The sequence below is a fragment of the Protopterus annectens genome, chromosome 11.part0, assembly GCF_019279795.1.
Source record: "Protopterus annectens isolate FY-2018-M chromosome 11.part0, PAN1.0, whole genome shotgun sequence".
Taxonomy (NCBI): domain Eukaryota; kingdom Metazoa; phylum Chordata; order Ceratodontiformes; family Protopteridae; genus Protopterus; species Protopterus annectens.
Genome location: NC_056745.1, coordinates 351388941 through 351404647, shown reverse-complemented (window position 1 = coordinate 351404647; position 15707 = coordinate 351388941). Strand labels below are relative to the sequence as shown.

At 38.2% G+C, this 15707-nt stretch overlaps 1 protein-coding gene across 2 annotated transcripts in view; it reads right to left on the bottom strand.

Annotated features, from left to right (window-relative positions):
• EPYC (epiphycan) overlaps positions 1-15707 on the bottom strand; it is a 316403-nt gene that overhangs the window by 215105 nt on the left and 85591 nt on the right. The gene's annotated exons all lie outside the window — the stretch shown is intronic.

Below are 15707 nucleotides of genomic sequence, written 5' to 3'. Positions count from 1 at the left end.
CCAGGAGTTATGCTAAAAGAAGGTTGGTACTGTGGAACTGGAACATACAAGGCAATTTCAAAATACAAACATGACAAGTCCAACGTCAAGTCACAATTTTATTCCAAAGCAAAGCTTTCAGGTAAACCACACTTTCTCAATGCTAACACTATTACACAAAACATTACATGCTTTAAATAAGAGCAAACAAGCATCACATGACCACAGCCAGCATATCACATGACGCTACTAATTAAGACTTTAAAACTAAATGTATACAGTTCTAAAGATTTTGTTGTAGTATTCTTAGAACTGGACATCTGCAGTGATGCAGCGGTAGTGTTGTTGCCTCACAGCAAGAGGTTCTTCCGTTCGATTCTCGGCTGGAGTGCGGGGAGTGCCTTCTGTGTGGAGACTGCATGTCTTGGCCATTCGAAAGACATGCATAAATGGGTGTGCCTTTGTTGCAGGCTGAACGTCAAGATGGCACCTCGGTGTTAGTGAAAATAAACTGCCAATCATTAGCGGACTGGGAAAAGCCGAAAGACAAACAACAACATTCTTACTAGAACTGGTTTAATGCTTACAGAATTGTTAAGACCAGGCTCAAAATCTGCACGCAACCTAATAATACATTCATATTCTTTATTCTCAAGAAGATTATTTATATCACCCTCTCTGGTCCCTTTCATTACTGGATCTATTACCCTAAACTTAAACAAGTGGTCTAAACCATTACACATAACATGTTTACTTTACCTATTCCTGCTCTCCCTTTTACTTCACTTCTCCAGTGTACTATATTGCTCAAACCATTCAATGTCCTTTTTACTGTACTATGTTTCCTACCTGTACTAACAACTAAACTAACCTGTAACCATCCTCTTTCCTAAAAAAAAAAAAAAAAAAACTTTTTATAACTTTTTTAAAATGTATTACTCTTTGTGTTTTTTTTTTCCCTGTCAAATTTTGTTTATTTTTCTGTATTTGATCTTAGTTTATTCCCCTCTAAATATCTCGGCACACGATATGTTTTTCTTTTTCTCTCCCAAATATTCAAATTATTGTTATTATCTGTACTTGATTATATCTTAATTTTTTATTAATATTGTATAATAAGTTTTCTGTCTATGCTTGGAGCTTTTCTCCCCGGGCCTCTACTGAAAATGGACATGTATCCAGTTAGACTAGCCCGGTCAACAAATGTAAATTGTTTGTTTGTGTCTTTCAGCTTTTCCTGGTTAGGGGTCGCCACAGTGGAACTCCGGTCCACTAATGATTGGCAGTAGATTTTTACGTGCTGGCTTGCCGGGCCTAATGCACAACCTTCAACGAAGGAATGCCCATTTACACATATCGTCACACAGAAGACGCTCTAACTGAGAATCAAACGGGCAACGTCTAACTGTGAGGCAACAATGCTACAGCAGCACCACCACCATAGTTCGGTCAACAAATGTAAATAAATAAATAAATAATAAAAATAGATAGATAGATGGATAGATAGATAGATAGATAGATAGATAGATAGATAGATAGATAGACAGACAGACAGAGAGAAAGATATTTGGTTCAGAGGATTCATATAATTGTTTAAAGACCAATCCTGTGAATCCAGAAATGTTGAAGTCAGTTATGCAAACTACTGAGGAATCAAAATCATTTTAGTCAATGATACAATAATACTGGAGTGGTAACTATAAGAGGATAGAACCCCCCACCATCCAATATAAATACAAAATTAGATCTACTTCTTGTTCTTTCTATTTCTCTTTACAACAATCCAGTTAATGTCATAGGTTTTGCATGTTTGGTCACTGCAGACCAACATATATCCCTCGTTCAGGAAGATGGGTCTGATTACCAGTTTTCTAAAAAGTATAGAAATGCTACCTATAATAGACACAAAGAAATACTTAAAACAGTCCCAATGAGCAGGTTCATTCCATTTCTAAATGTTGGATATTGTGAGTCACTGAAGTTACTCAAAAAATCTTTTTTTTTTTTTTTTTTTTGCCTCCAACCACTGACTTTAGTGCACACACAATCACACACACACATGTGCAAACATGCATTCAATATTTAATCTAATGTGTTTATTTATGTTTGTTTTCTGGGGTAGAGCACTGATCTCTATGGACCATTTTCAGACTCAGCCCAGGGTTAAGTGACTTGCTTAGAGTCACACAATTAGGCAATGCAGGCTGACGGAAACAAGTCCTGCACCACTTGATCACAGGAAACAGCTCATTAACAGCTCCTTAATTCCTATGCCAAGGGTGCATTAATAGCCATATCAAAATATGCCTTACCTGTTACAGCAGTCAATTAAAAGTCCAGTTTGCTGATGTTAAACAATGCGCAAAAAATAAATATTTGGGTTCATCTGCAACTCACATAAAGGAGATCACCATTGCATGTCTATAAAAAGGCTGTCTGGCTAGGTACTGCATAAAGAATTAAGCTCCTAAGCTGAGTAGTAATGTGCAAAATAGTCCATTTAAAGTAGTACCCCTCACCAAGTAGCATACTAAAATACAAGTGCCAGTCAGATCTTTTCAAAAGCAATTGCTTTCCCATTCCAAGAAATGCCTTGATATGTTCTAGAGACAGTGCATTCGCTCTCATGTTCTCCAAATTTTCTTCCAGTTTCTATTTAATTAGTCCTGGAAAATTCAAGTCACACTTTAATACTGATGTCAAATGCATGTGCAAGAATGCCATCACCTGATATGGCAAATAGCACAAAGCTATTGCCTGCCACTCAAGACTGTAGCCTTCTATGATTCTTTCTGCCAACATGGTGAATTGCTTACCTTCGTTTTACTGCCAAATGCAGTTATATTATTACAAGTTATGCTAGCCTGCCTGTATATATACCTTGTTATAATATTATTTCTGCTTAATATAATTAGTATTATTATCTTCTTCTTCTTTTGGCTTTTCCCGGTTAGGGGTCGCCACAGTGGATCACCTGTCCGCTCATGACTGGCAGTGGAGTTTTACGGTGCCGAGTTGCCAGCCCAGTGCCCAACCTTCCAAAGAAGGCACACACATGCACACACTCACACCTCGGGACAATTTAGAGTGCCCAATCCACCTACAGCATGTCTTTGGGATGTGTGAGGAAACCGGAGCACCTGGAGGAAACCCATGCGACCACAGGGAGGACATGCAGACTCTGCACAGAAGACACCCCTGCTGAGGATTGAATCAGAGAACCTCTTGCTGTGAGGCAGCAATGCTAACCACTGTGCCACCGCAGTTGCCCCATAATTATTATTATTATAATTAATATAATTATTTCTGCTTGGTTTGTTATAATATTATACTGCTTGTTACATAGTCTTGTTGTTATATTATATATACAGTAGTTATGTACTTTAATAATTGTTACTAGGGCAAGGTAAAAATGTGGCCATGTGGTCTAGCTATCCACTTACCTAATATTTTAACTAATTCCACATGCCATCATTGTATTGTACCAGGTTTATGCATTTTAGGGCTGTGCAAGGATGGAAACTATCCTAGTAAGTAGTGGGAATAAGACTGGATCCAGTACTCTTTGCAATCAGTGAAGTCCCACTGTGTCAACCCAAATAAAACTAAGTCATATCTAAATGCTACATTGACAGGGCCTAGAAAACAAACATGGTAAAGTCACACTTCACTGAAACACAGCTATAATAAAGCAAAACAGAAAAGGAAGATATCAGCCAGAAAGACACTGTGTGAAAGAGAAAGTGATAAACATAAAATTGCACAAAATTATGACATATATAATAAAAAGAAAGGAAGTGCACACAAGAAACCCCCCTGTATCATCTGCATGTAGACTTTGCTACTTATAACACTTTATATTTATATACAAATACTGAAAGTGCACTAACTCTGAGAAAGAACAAATGTGTTCTAGAGTAGATGTTTTTGTTCCACACTTTCTTCATGTAACACAGATCTCAGAAATGGCAGCAGTCACATCATCAGGAAAAGAAAATGATCATAGTAAAAGCAAATTTAATCAAACACAATCCTAACATAACTAATGAGAAAAAAACAAAATAAAAATGTCAAAATGAAAAGCCTTACTGGGGTAACCTGGTCAATGAAATGTAAAATAAATAAATAAAAAGTGAGACTGCACATCTGATGGGGATCTCACCTAGGGCACATTTTGCATTTCTAATCTACCTGCCGTCATATCTGTTGAACATCAGTCAAATACCTCAGACCGCAACAAAAATGCAGATGAAAACAGAATAATATGTAAATTCCAGTACAGCTGAGAAGTGAAATCAGGAAATTGAAATCAGGAAACCAGTGGTCTGAAGCAAGACTCCTAAGCACTGCACCAGCATTGTACTGTTCAGTACAATAAAGGACCTAGAAGAACTTTGATATGCAGGAAAATTTTATTAATCAATCTACTTTCAAGATATCGTTAAGTATGAGCTATAGGCAAAATTATGAAACCTGATCAAGGTGTAAAATACTGTGGAGTACATAATGTTAAGAAACCAATTACATTTAAACCAGAACTAGATAATGTTTTGAACAATAAAAGAAAATTGTTATAGTATGCAATGTCTGATATTAAAAGTTGTCATGCAGTCAAGAATCAGTAATAATACAGTACCTGTATAAAGCAAGTATACTGTAAGTAGGCTTATGATATTATAAATCTGATATGCTCATGTAAAAACAGTAATGTTTATTGTAAATAAAGAAATGTGTCCATTTCACATTTAAATTACTGGATTCATTATTAACTGAATATCATAAGTCCTAATTAACAAATCTATTTGTTATGCCTCTTGGTATTCTCAAGAAGACAACGTAGATTGATCTGTCATATAAAAAACATGTCTGCAATCTGTAAATGCTAGGAAAAAAATAATGGTATGGCAAGAAGATGTTCTGATTCATATATAACTACATAACCATTGAATTTATTGGTTTATATTCTAAGGTTTAATAAATTGATTATTTATTACTAGTTTTCTTTTGAAATCAGATACTGAACTCTTACTTATTTTTGTACTGTATGAAGCATGTGAGAGCACCATAGAAATAGACAAAGATGATTTGGGTTGAGATTTATGAAGTTTGTAGATACAGTGCAAGCCTAGTGCTCTTGATTTGCACAGGATGAATGAGCAAAGATGGAGAATTCTGATCCCAAAGCTTCACCTGTTCTGGCCTCAATAAACACCACCCTTCCATGGTAGTAATATGGAAATACTCTATGTAATGGTGGTGAATTTTTATTTATAAAGCCACCTTCTATGCATATTAACTCAATGGGGACTCCATCTAGCTGTTATACAGCAAAAAAAAAATGATGGCACACAGACTTTACAAAGCCAGAGTGTCATCTTCCCCATCTGACAGTTAAGGAAGTCCTCCAAATTGTGTTCCACATTGACTTGCCAATGATTATTGCCCTTAATTTCTTCCCCATCCTGTCAGCATTTGGAATTCCTGTCCTTACTAAGCATGTAATAGAAATTGGAGAACCCAGCCATGCTGACAACAGCTGGTGCCCCCCCCCCCCCAACCATGCTGACATCAACTGGAGCATTCCAATTATCTCCTCTTTCTGGTATTGACTAAAGTCACTACCTAACTATTTAATGTCAAGCAACAACTGAAACACAATGGCCTCCTTTTATTTTAAGCAGCAGAAGTGCCAGTGTCTGTATTCTTACCACCATACTACTGAAGGGGGTAAGTCTACATCACTCCTGCATCCTAGCAGCATTCATAATCTTCTGACTAACCATCACAGAAGCGTGCCTATGACTGGGGTCTTTAATAAAGTTCTGTCACCCATTCTAGGTGTGATTAGATTTGTAACCCTACTCAATACAGCTTCTCTGTGGTTAGTGCTCTCTTACACCTTTCCTGTTTAACCCAATCACAAACTGATCTAGTTTTGCCCTACAAGCTGGACTTCCTTCTTTAACAAGCAGCTTATCCAGAACCTCCATTGCTTGGTATGCAATATGAAAGTTGAGCTCAGGGCAAACTCAACAGTATGTACAGAAAGCATTTCTAAACCTTAATGAGTCTTATCAACAAGTAGTTTAGGGAAGACTGGATGATTAGGCATATCCTTGGCCCTTAGAATTAATACCAGAATTAAATCCGAGTTCAGAACCAGGAAGAAATTAAATAGGAAGGGATTAATCTCATATTTACACAGAGCAACCCTATGAAGACTGAAAATGCAAGGCAGTTTGTTTGAAAATTACTATAAAATTGTCTACATATAAACTACTGTTTGTAAGGGCCCCTTAATAGCTAATTGCAAGTAATGCCACCCTTGCTCCCCAATTATAATCAGCTCTGAATTTACTGTATCTCATGCAACTGACCACAACAAACTTGAGTTTACATGGTTGGTTTTCAACTAACAATATGAATCCTTGTGTGAGGAATGTATTTCTTTTACTTGAATCTTATGTTTGGTTTCTATGTAGGTCTTAGTCATACGTATATGTATATGCTGTAACTATTAAAATCATAAAAAGCAGGTTTGGTTTTAAAGTAATTATATGCAGTGCTTTTGTTTGAAGCTTTAAATGTGTTCTAATCGAATGTCTTGTCTTGGTCTGCTTGATGACCTGCTATCAACAGTGATTCACAAATGTGTCAACGACTAGGGGAGAAATAATAAAACAATTGAAATGGAGTAAATTGTTAAATCACTAAACTTGAAAGCTGAGGAAAGTGTTGCTAATCCATCAAGGAGACTTTTCATGGATGGACTGAGGAACAGCTGAAGACTGACAGAAGAAATGAAGATGCGACTGGGATAAGCAAAAATCAACAGTGGAAAAAAAGGAAGGATACTGCTGAAGATGAGGAAGCGAGAATCTATAGTGAAGATTTACAATAGAAAAGAAATGAAAGAATGTTTCATCATCCTGAAAATGTTTGAATTCCATTTAAATATGCCATTGCACTGTGAAATATCTGAAAACAAGGAAGAATAAAATGTGATTCTCCCTCCAAATTTAAGTTAAATGCTGAAAACTACTAAACTGACAAGTTGGCCTTCATGACATAGAAAAACAGTAGAATCATTCCAGGTGGCAATAACTATTTTTATACAGATGAAGTTGGACTGATGACAAATTTGTATACAGTCTTGCAGCAGGAAAGTCATGATGAATGAACCCTACATAGTTATTTAACTGGATAACCCATGCAGGACAGGGAGCAGACACAGACTGCCTTGGCCTGAGAAAGGCGTTTGGCTAACTGTCACATAATCAACAGATATAATTGACAGGCTATGTGTTCAGCCCTGAGTGGCAACCTAATTAGAACACTGAATAAGTAGTACTACTTGTGTGTTGCTGAATGGCTATGAATTTGGTATCATTCTTGTGCTGAATAGTTGTGAACTTGGTATCATTCTTGTGCTGATTAGTTGTGAACTTGGTATCATTCTTGTGCTGAATAGTTGTGAACTTGGTATCATTCTTGTGCTGAATAGTTGTGAACTTGGTATCATTCTTGTGCTGAATAGTTGTGAACTTGGTGTCATTCTTTTTAATACTTTTTGACTCAGTCTTATAACACTATAGATGCACTTCAAATAAAACTGTCTTTTTTGATCTAACAGTAAGGTAGCTATATCAGTGATTATACAGAAGATGTGTTGGTGCATGTATGTCTGAGCATGCACGTGCATGTATGTGTGTGTGTGTGCGTGTGTGTGTGTGCGCATGTGTGTGCATCTGCATGCATGTGCGTTTGCCTGCGTGCATGTGTGGTGTGTGTGTGTGTTTGTGTGTCTGTGTGTGCATGTGTGTTCATGTGCAAGCGCACGCTTGCATGTGACGTGTGTGTTTGTGTGTGTGTGCGCATGTCTGTGTGTGCATGTGTCTGAGTGTGCACATGCTCATGTGTGTCTGCATGTGTGTGTGTGTGTTTGTGTGTGTGTGTGCACACCTGCGTGTGTGAGTGCGTGTATGTGTGCGTGTGTGCATGTGTGCATGTGAGCACATGTGTGTGTATGTGTGTGTGTGTGTGTGTGTGTGTGTGTGTGTGTGTGTGTGTGTGTGTGTGTGTGTGTACGTGTGTGTGCGTGTGCATATGTGTGTGTGCGTGTGTGTGTGTGTGTCTTTTAAATCACTGATGATTACAATTAGTGAATAATGCCAGACATTACAGATTCATGCTGCTTATTCTTCAAAAACTGCATTTCTTGCAAAAAAAATGTTGTTCTATTAACTTTCTAAGTAATTCTGAGCAGTGCTTAAAAAAAACTCTCCAATTTTGGCCTTTGTTCCTCCTATGCAGGTTGGTCATATACTATCCTTATGCTGCAAGTGTGTGGACAATTGTACTCCATACCACATCTGTGGACAACAGTCTTCCTCAAGTGAGTGGCACATTGGACACATCGCCATGCATTAAGAGCTGTTTGCAAACTGATACATTCATCATCTGTATTAGATTAGGAAATACAAGGCTGTGCAAATGGAGTTTCAATTAATGGCGATAATGTGACCATTTTCTAAAATGTTTGCTTCAACATTTTTATCACAGCATCTGTGGAAGATATGTTTTTTGAATTACGTCACTGCCATTAAGCAATAGTTTTTATAAAACTTTGCATCACATAGCAACAGCAAAATGACCATAATTACCTAAGCTGACCAGAGATGCAGGCATTTTTTCATGATAAACAGCACTGCAATGATTAACTTAAAAATTGATTAAAATTGTCGGCAGTTGCCTATCTTGTTAACCCAAAAATTATTTGAGGAATAATTCCTTGTAACTCTAGTCATGAATTAATTAAATTATTTTAATTATTTCATTTCTTCTTAAATATTAGTGTTGTACTTAATGGTCTGTGTGGTAATAATACTTTGTACTTTTCTTCTCTATTTCATCTGTTTCCATTTTTATATATGTTCTGGAACTTTAGTCTAGTATTTTTGTTAGCAGTTGTGGGAAGACTGTTGTTTCTGCATTGTTCTGCACTTCTATTTCCACAAGTAGAATTGCTTGATGGCCCATAGTCTTGTAGTTTACTTCACAGCAGTGGCAGAACTGTGAACTGCAAGATTCTGAGCCTTATTCATTTATTATTGCATTTTTTTCCGTAAGCAGTGTTACTGGTAAGTTTTTCATATTCTAGTGCTTTAAACTATAGTAGAATGTGAATAGAGAGCAATTTGTATCTGCTCCAGTTTGTGCTTCAGTGCTTTTATATTCTGTTAATCTTTTACATCAGGCATGGGCAAACTATGGCCCAGGGGCCACATGCGGCCCGTTAAACGTTTTGATTCGGCCCGCCAAACTTGAAAAAATTTAATAAATTAACCTTGTTAATGTTTTATTTCCCCTGCAATTCTGATGTTTCCTCACTAGATGGCGGACTCTAGATATATTTGTAGATAACCCACCACCCCTCTATGAAGATGAGCGGACCCAAGAAAAGGAAAGTGGACAGAGAATGTCGAGTGTTCAATAAGGAGTGGACAACTAAATATTTTTTCACTGAACACCGATCATCTGCTGTTTGCCTGATATGCCAAGAAACTGTGGAGGTTTTTAAAGAGTATAATATTAGCCGTCACTTTGCCACAAAGCACACTAATTATGCTAGCAAGCTCTCAACAAAAGAACGGGAAGCTGCTGCTGAGAAGTTTGCAGCTAATTTGAAGGCTCAGCAAAGTTTTTTTCACCGTCAAACTGCCATTCAAGAGTCAAGTACCAAGGCCAGTTTTATGCTTTCATTCAAAATAGCAAAGGCCAGAAAATCACTGTCTGAGGGCGAGTTTTTAAAAGAATGTATGGTAGAGACAGCAGGTATTTTGTGCCCGGAGACCAAAGACAAATTTGAGAAAATCAGTTTATCATGGCGGACAGTGACTCGCCGTGTGGAACTAATAGATGAAGATATCACCAGCAGATTAAACAAAAAGGCGAAGTCATTCACTTTTTATTCTTTAGCACTGGATGAAAGCAACGATGACAAAGACACTGCTCAGCTCCTCATTTTTATCCGAGGAATCAACAAAACTTTTGAAATAACGGAGGAGTTTTTGACAATGGAGTCTCTGAAAGGACAAACACGGGAGAGGACTTGTTTGAACGGGTGTCTGCTGCCATCGAAAACATGAAGCTTCCCTGGAGTAAGCTTGTTAACGTCACCACAGATGGATCTCCGAATTTAACGGGAAAAAACGTTGGCCTGCTGAGGAGAATCCAGAATAAAGTGAAAGATGAAAACCCTGACCAGGATGTCATTTTCCTCCACTGCATCATCCACCAGGAATCTCTATGTAAATCGGTGTTACAGCTGAATCATGTTGTGAATCCTGTGGTGAAACTCGTCAACTTCATACGCACATGGGGACTTCAGCACCGTCAGTTCATTGCGTTCCTGGAGGAAACTGATGCGGATCACCAGGACCTGCTTTATCACTCCCGTGTCCGCTGGCTGAGTTTGGGCAAAGTGTTTCAACGAGTGTGGGAGCTCAAAGAGGAGATTGGCGTGTTTTTGGAGCGGCAGAGGAAGACTGATGAATTTCCTGAGCTGAGCAACAAGAGCTGGATGTGTGACTTTGCGTTTGCTATGGACATATTTTCACACTTGAATGAGCTCAACGTGAAACTGCAGGGGAAGGAGCAGTTTGTGCATGACATGTACACAAATGTGAAAGCCTTCAAATCCAAGCTGGCTTTATTCTCCAGGCAGATTTTGAACAAGTCATTCACTCATTTTCCTAGACTAGCCATGCTGAAAGAGGGCGGAGCAAAAGTAAAGAAATACAGTGAGTCACTGGATGCACTGCACGGAGAATTCTGCCGTCGGTTTTTGGATTTCGACAAAATTGACAAGTCACTTCAATTGGTGGCCTTTCCTCTGTCACAAGACCCCGAAACAGCTCCAGAGGAGCTTCAGCTCAAACTGATCGACCTTCAGTCCGACCCTGCCTTAAAAGAGAAGTTCAGCTCTCTGAAACTAAATGACTTCTATGCTTCACTCAATGATGCCGCGTTTCAAATCCAAGGCGAAAAGCGCAGATGATGTTGGCTTTGTTCGGCTCTACCTTCGTGTGTGAACAGACCTTCAGTGTCATGAACATCAACAAAGCCAGCCACAGATCCAAGTTAACAGACCTACACCTCAGATCCATCCTGAGAATCGCCACAACAAAACTAACTCCAGACTTTGATGCGCTGGCTGAAAAAGGAGACCAACAACACTGCTCCCATTAAAATGTGTGTGTCTCCGTGATACGCACATTGTTAAAATAAACAGTGCTAGGATAACAGAACTTTCAGTGCTTTAAAATAAAATGGTCATGTATTTGATTTTCAGTGTTTAAATAAAGACTCATTTCGAAGTCAGAGATTTTATTGTAATGCTTTTCTTCATTTTCACTGGAAATTAAAGCACATGTTTTCTCCATATCCCAAGATGTGTATTTTTCCCCCAATGAGGTGATGTTTTCAAAGCATGCCATCTATCTGCTCCTGTTCCGGCCCCTTTGTCAAATGTTAGAACTCAATGTGGCCCACGAATCAAAAAGTTTGCCCATCCCTGTTTTACATGCTTAAAGTTGCATTCTATGTCTGCCCCATCTCCGACTAGCACATTAAGCTAAAATTTCTGAAAGAGCTTAAATTGTGCCTTTATTATTGTGTGTTTACCTGATTGCCCAGAGCATACCAAGTTTAAACTTGATTTTTTCTGCTTGTATATAAGTCTCACATTTGCTCAAGTTTTAGCTCAGTTTTCCAGAGCTGCTGCTCATTTTGCGACAATGCCAGTGAGTTTTAGAGATTTTGCTTACATCTGAAGCCATCTTTGGCAAGGAAAATGAAATTAGGTATTGTTTTGCACTTATATTGCTTGATTTCGTTGCATTCTCAAAGATTTCTGTGCTATTTATAATTTTTCACTCACTTGCTTAGAGTTTTACGTTGCATTTTCCACTGCTGTAAGGGCTGTTGTTCTACATTTCTAGTACTCTAAACACCCTATATCTACTGTTTTCAGTGCTTTTAACATCTATTTTTGTGGTTCCCTAAAACTTATTTTTTCAAATGAGTCATTTTACATTAAGAGTGTTAAAGTCTGCACTCTTGTGCCAAGGGAGGGTTGATTTTTGCCTATATGAGCTAGGAACTGATGGTGGAAAACCTATTGTGTGCTTATCCGATTGGCCTGTGGGCATACTTAGTTCAAAACTTGCTTTTTTCTTCTTCTTCTTCTTCAATATAAAGCTCTCATTTGCTTCATGCAGCAGTGGTTAGTTGTGACCTGTATATATACAATGAATAGAAGTTGAACTTTCCCTATAAAAACTACCTTCTTCTATTTTGTATACTTTGATTTGATTTTTTTTTTTTGCACTGTGTTTTACTTGTACTCTGCTTTTAATTGCATATTAAAACTAGGAAAGAGACCACAGCTGTGTGTCTTTTAAGTCACACGTGTTTTTCCCACCCTCCCTCCATGTTGCTGTTGTGTTCTTAAACCCAACTGTCTTTTTAGTTGTCTGCCCCTTATATTAATTTGACCACAGATCTCCTTCCTTCTCCTCTTTCAGTGGCTGGTGTTAGTAAGCACAAAATTATCATTTTGTGAAATCACTCTCTTTCAATTATTTAAATTTACTGGTCATCCCACTGTATTGGATAGAATCAGAATACAAAGTGCCCACCCCCTTTCAATCTATCTTACTCTTTTTAAAATTAGTGTTTATCCACTTATACAGCTAAAGCTTAAGTTACCACCTCTTTCATATCTAATTGCTTAGTACACACTGCAGTGCTTTGGATATTAACCTATTTTTTAAAAATCTTACCTTTAAAATCTGCAACATCTATTGCAAGACCATCAATTATGGGAGAGCCTACATTCTGCTTCTTAGTAGTCATCTTGGAATTAGTGCTTCTGTTTTCTCCTGGTGAGACAAGGAGTACAGGGACATTATTTCCTGGCAACAGTTGATCACCAGAAAGCCTAATAACTGCTTCATAGGTCACAGCTTGGAATTTGTGCTTATATTCTGCTCCTGAAGAGAGAATGAGCAAAGTACATTGCTTCCTGACTGTTTCTGGTTGGGCAGTTAGTGTCTGTGCTTGAACTTTTTGACTGGTCTGGTTGCAATTCAAGGTATTTACAACAAGCCTACAGATGCTTGCATCATCTAGGATGAGACTGTGAATCACCAAGCAGGCTGTGGCCTCCTTCTCATCTTGGGATTGGTGCTAACATTTTGTTTATGGTGTGAGAAGAAGCAAAAGAGCATTGTATCTCAACAGAGTGAAGCTGTGGTGAGAACCTGCGCTAGTAGTAGACAAGCAACAGCCATGCATGCAACTCCCCAGTTTTCATCCTTCTTGACAAGCTAATTCTTTGTTTTCAGTAAGTACTGCATGATTTGTTTCTGACTTTAGAATATTTGCATAAATACCTCATCCTTAAAATTTTAGGGTCTACTTTTAGTTTACCCTCAAGTGTTTAGCAGTGCCCAGTATAGACACAGACATCTTGAGTGACATTTTTCCTGTAAAAGCACAACTGAAATTTCACCAATAGCTAGTTGCATACAGGAAGCTAGTTTGCAGTGACAAGTACTGTCCCCAGAGTTGAAAACCAGATAGTCCTGGCATTGTTTATAGTCTCACTCCAACTGTCTAATCAATAAAAAAGGGTCTGTTGCCATGGATATAAACCTTTCCACCATCTCCATTACCAGCTTGGTGGATACAGGCATTCTGAGGCAATGTAGAAATTGCATCTTGTTTATTGACAACCAGCTAATTATCAAACAAACTGATATGCTGTGTGAGAGATGTATTTACGCAATGTGACTGAAGCCAAAGGCTCTCACATAAAAGTACTCCTAATGTCAATAAGGTTGTCAGTAGAACCCACACTGCACCCATCATACACAATTCAAAGCAGACATATAGACACACATATTTGCTGAGGCACTTAAATGTAACCTTAATAAGCCCCAGAGACCTCCAAGATGAAGTACATATAACAAATAACCTCAGCAGCCTCAAATTCTCTCTTTCAAAACAATGTCCACATCAACACATACAGCCACATCTCATGGTACTTCCAAGCCCATAAAGCAAGCCACCACACAATCCAACATTCTGGTCATTGACGACTCCATTGTGAGACACACTGATGTCCCTCTACCAGCCTGTGTAAGGAAAAAGTCAAGGCCAGTTGCTTATCAGGGGCTAGGATCTGCCACATTATGCATGCACGCAGGTCACTGGACCACAAGTATAGTGTGACTCAGTCACAGTCCATGGGGAAGTAAATGACTTGAGATGTACCTCCCTAGACTATATGAAGAGAGACATCATGGAGCTCTCAGAATATTTGTCCCAGGATTGTATGAGCCTAGCACTGAACATCATTTTACCTTTACCAAGGATGATGCCACAATACGAACAAAAGATGAATGATTTTAATAATTTTCTTAGTTTCTGATGTCATTCTAAGGGGGTGCAATATTTGACAGCATGGAAGGAGATGGTCAACAGACCTCTCTGCTTTGCTAGGGATGGTCTGCACCTCTCTCCTCTAGGCTTTTGAATATTACCTAAAGCATTTTCTTCCCCCATAGTGCCTTTTTTAGGCGATACCAAATTAAAAGTACTTTTGACATAGCAAATAAAAATCAAGAAAATTTAAAGGTATTATTGATCACTGCTAGGAATCTATACAAAAAGTTCAACTCTGTGGAAGCTCTCCTGACCCTAAAAAATGCTGACATGTGTGAGGCCACTGAGACATTGTTTAAGCAGTGGAGATCACACTGACAATGCAAGTTTTTAATGCCTTCCACACATTTAGAGCAGCTACTACATAGACAAGGAGTAAAGGTGGAGGTGTCTTGATTTACATCAGAAATAAATATACCTCAAGGATGGTCCAAGACATTGCAGTTGAGTTGGTCCACTTTCAAATCCCCATAGACAAAATACAATACCACTTCCTTACAAGCTATACGTCTCCCTCTACGAACCTCAAAACCCATACAAAACTATTTAAACTTACTGGAAACGCTTGCCATCCAACCTAATACCATATTCATGGGTGACTTTAATTACCCACTATTAACTGGGAATCCTATATGACACCAAATGTACAGGCATAGAGATTCCTGGATTTTGTAAGCACAAACTCCCTGAACCAGATCGTTAATACACCAACCAGGGGTGCAACCATACTGGATCTGGTCCTCACTAATATGGGAAGGTTATGCGCACCCCTTAGTGAAATGTCTTCCCTGGTAAGGTCAGACCATAAAATGGTCTCCTTTGAAGTAAAAAATAAGACCTGGATCCCCAGCCATTCCTCTCAAACTCTTAGAGAAAGAAACCAGGACAAAGCCATATATAAAAGTGGGACAAATTCCCAAAAATAGGGACAATTTTTAAATATTGCTCTTACAAATTTAGAAAGTTGATAGAATGACAGGTTTTGCATTAGCATGAATTTTCTGAAGGGTATGAAGCCTGACTCTCAAATGTCTGTCATTATTTTCTAACTTCAATCTTTAATGATTTGCCACTTGTTTGCCAGAAAAAACGCAATTTAATTGAAGCAAAAATCAAGATTTTCTGCGAAAATCTGTACAGTTGAGAGGTATGCCCTAAACCTGGAATATTCAAGAACTACTCTAAGGTTAACTTTCTGCTGTTAAGTGATAACCTGA